At 33.0% G+C, this 4,007-nt stretch overlaps 1 long non-coding RNA gene across 1 annotated transcript; it reads right to left on the bottom strand.

The window, feature by feature from the left end:
* Nucleotides 1–2,273: 2,273 nt before the first annotated feature.
* LOC123691770 lies at nucleotides 2,274–3,227 on the bottom strand. The gene is made up of 2 exons (XR_006751449.1): nucleotides 3,069–3,227; nucleotides 2,274–2,939 (listed from the first exon to the last, which is right to left on the bottom strand). It is a non-coding gene; the product is annotated as an uncharacterized LOC123691770 (long non-coding RNA).
* Nucleotides 3,228–4,007: the final 780 nt, after the last annotated feature.

The raw sequence follows: 4,007 nt of genomic DNA on the forward strand, positions 1-4,007 counted from the left end.
GCAGATTTTATAGTCAACTAGCTTTTCGCTCGCGGCTTCGCCCGCGTTTTCAAAGAAAAACCTGTTCCCGTAGGATTTCCGGAATAAAACCTATCCTATGTCCTTTCTCGGGTATCAAAATATCTCTATACCAAATTTCATGCAAATTGGTTCAGTAGTTAAGGCGTGATTGAGTAACAGACAGACAGACAGAGTTACTTTCGCATTTATAATATTAGTATTGGATATTCAAATAAATTGAAAATCTCAAATTGTACCGTAGTTTTCTTTTAATAATAAAATATCGTGAAGTATTTTTGTGGTAAATTGAATCCAATCAACACACCCGGCTTCGCTTTAAAATTTTAATAGATTCTCTCAGAAAATAACGTTAAAAATATAGTTTCTAGTTAGAACAATTTATAGTATACTAGCGGTCCGCCCCGGCTTCGCCCGTGGTACATATTAACGTTTTCTCTACATAAGAACCATCCTCGTACTTCAAGGAATATAATAAAAAAAGAATTATCGAAATCGGTTCAGCCGTTCTCGAGTTATGGAATTACAACGAAAAGTGGCATTGATTTTTATATATTAGAAGAAGTGCGAGACAATAGGTACTAGGTACCAGGCTGTCAGAACACGCGAGAGCTTGCTTTTAGCTAATACCATTACGGTCAGGTGCACTTGAAGCAGCACATATTAATTGCAAACGACTTATTTATACACTTATAAATTGGGTCGAGAAGTAATTTCATGTGACCTTATGAAAAATGTTTACGTCGAAATTTTCTTTAATATTAATGTTTTAACTTTTAAGTGGGTCGTGCTGAGTATTTTTAGATTGATTTAAAGTTATGTCACCGTTCTTATGAGTAATAAATATAAAAGTTTTAAACATACATAATATACCTATGCAATTTTTCAGGAAAACGCTTCGGTATACCGCATCCTAAATTCTATCATGAGTTTAATATTATTCATGTTTTACAGAAAAGTACGAAAACAAATTAAACAGAGAAAACTAAAAGGAATACACTTTCCACTTACCCATAACAGCTAGTCTATCACATTACCAAGTGTTCGATAATCCCGTAATAGTTGTATCTCACATTACTGTTACCATATTTCTCATAATCATAAAATAATTTCATCAACTTTCTAACTCCAAATACATCGGCTAAGTGCAAAAAAAATAGTCAATTTAGTCTTAAAGGCAAGATGGTAAAAGTTGTTTTTGTTTTCGCCTGTTCAAAATGATTAATGGCGAAATGAAAAAGTTCTGCCAAATTGTTATGATAATTACATAAAAACGTAAATAACGTCTGGAACTTTCCGGATAAAGGGTATTTCTATATCAAGGTTATTTGTTTTGCGTTAGCATCTACTTTCTTAGGATATTAAACATTCTTTTATTAATATTAACTTCTAAATAAGCGCTCTTTAAGTTATGCCAAAACAACGTTTCACAAACTCCGCATACGCAAGTCGTAAACGCATAATCAATAGTAATTGTAAATAAATTGAATAAATAGCTCTACATTTCACTTATAACACGTTATATCATAGAGACATTGGGTCCGATCCCAAGTGTTTCTTTGTTAAGGAAATAGACTGATTACCGACTTTACTAAAAAGCAGCAACGCCATGTCATCTAACATAGAAACGATCACAAAGACAATACAGAGTATAAAAACCACATAAAAACCCACACATCTGCCATTGTCTCTAACACACTTAGAGCAAATGCACTAGAATGCATCTAGCTCGGAACTGCCACGAGCAGGTAAATAAATTGTTCCAAGTTGAGTTTGCGAGCATTATGCAGCGCGTCATAATCCGCACCGGCTTACTGCTGAAAAATGTACTGAACTAAGTTTAGGTGCTGTTGGAAATTTAGAGAGAATATTAGTCTCCATTGAGTCTCGCTTGCTATTCAATTATAACGTTTCGGTTACAATTTTCTGAATTGGAACTTGTTATTATGTTTTTTTGTTTGACTTTATGCTAGTTTTAATGAAAAATATTTAGAAGTTCCAGAGAATGCAAAAGTCTAGGTGAGATTTAGACAAAGATCTAATTTGCTACTACTCCAATACTTCAAAGGAAACATTTTTTTTAATAAACAGCGGTAAATACTCAAAAAAATACTTAATTAATTTTAGTCTAAGATCCGGCTGCAGGATTAGTGCGCTCATCGGTTTTTTGCTGAAAACCGAATTTTTATGTATATTTATAATTAGGAGAATATATATCGACTAGGTTGCCAGTCAAAATTTGGCCGCAAGCATGTTTAACCCTTAGCTGGTATCGCCTTTTTTGGCAACACTACCGGTATCGTGGGTCAAATTCTACCCATACCAAACAATCTGTTGTAGAACGTAGATTTTTTATTATTTGTATAAAATATGGTTAGAAAAGAAATAAAAAAATATTTTTTTACAAAATAACCTTATTTAATATTAGAATATAAAAAAAAAATATCATGTTTTACACACATTTGTAAATAACCTTATTTTTTGGCACTTTTTGGTTAATGTGAACTTAAAACATAAAAAAAAATTGAAATGTTAGAAAAACTTTAACTAAAATATATTTATGGCACTTCTAATATCTTTATTATAACAAAAAAACAAATTGCTTCTGAAATCAGCATAAAATAAAGAAAATGACAACCAAAACCAAAATGACTTCTACCATCAACTATCATCCTCATCTTCTTCACTCTCATCTCTCGTATTTTCGTTCCTCGTATATTTTCTATTATTCTCGTATCTCCTCTTCGTTTTCACTGTCGTCAGAACTTACTCCAAATACACTGTCTTCTAAGCAACTAACAGATTAGGGATTGTCTCGATCGCTGATGATTTCGTCGTCACAAAGTTGGTTTACATTTGGTATTCTTTCATTTTTCAATTCCAAATCATCACTTAAGTCGTTCATCAACTCCTCGATTTGTCTGTCGTTCAAAAAGCCCTCCAATGTAGTACAAATAAACAATAAAACCAAAAAAGTAAGTAATTACACTCAGTGAAAAAAGTTACTTATTTGGTATCGTGGGTCGAACGTGACCCAGAAAGCTACTTACCTCCGCTCCTAAGATAGTCACAGTTCTGCACATCAACACCCCGCTGCAGCTAGCGACGCACTGAGAATACTTAGAAGCGCACAGTCGTTGCATAAAATATTTAAAGAATTATAACCGAAAATGTTCGCTTCTGGGTCAAATTTGACCCACGATACCTGCTAAGGGTTAATTAAAATTTTTCTAATCGATTTTTGGGAAAAAAATTCGTTCACTTGTTTTTTTGAATAAAATGTAGTCTACATCACGGCAAATGATATAAAGATTCAAAAAAATCACGGTTGCCGCTTTTCACCTGGCCGCAACATCTTGGCAGCCTGGTGCAGACAGGTATGATTTCGATTCATTTTTACGTTCATAACGTACATTTATGAATCATATATCAAATTAAAGCTAATTTTTTTCTATTTATTATCATATATGGTTGCCTAATTAAATCCGGCCGCAAATAAGGGTTGCCGGCTGTTAAAAATTATATATATTTACGCCTATTAGTACACCGACGCATTCTTTTTATGTATATTTGTAATTAGGAGAATATATATCGACTAGGTTGCCAGTCAAAATTTGGCCGCAAGCATGTTTAATTAAAATTTTTCTAATCGATTTTTGGGAAAAAAATTCGTTCACTTGTTTTTTGAATAAAATGTAGTCTACATCACGGCAAATGATATAAAGATTCTAAAAAATCACGGTTGCCGCTTTTCACCTGGCCGCAACATCTTGGCAGCCTGGTGCAAACAGGTATAATTTCGATTCATTTTTACGTTCATAACGTACATTTATGAATCATATATCAAATTAAAGCTATTTTTTTTCTATTTATTATCATATATGGTTGCCTAGTTAAATCCGGCCGCAAATAAGGGTTGCCGGCTGTTAAAGATGTTGAATATTTAAGGTTGAGTGAAAGAAAATATGTCGTCCTTTTCAAAATGACAA

This window comes from Colias croceus, chromosome 5, assembly GCF_905220415.1.
Source record: "Colias croceus chromosome 5, ilColCroc2.1".
NCBI classification, from domain to species: domain Eukaryota; kingdom Metazoa; phylum Arthropoda; class Insecta; order Lepidoptera; family Pieridae; genus Colias; species Colias croceus.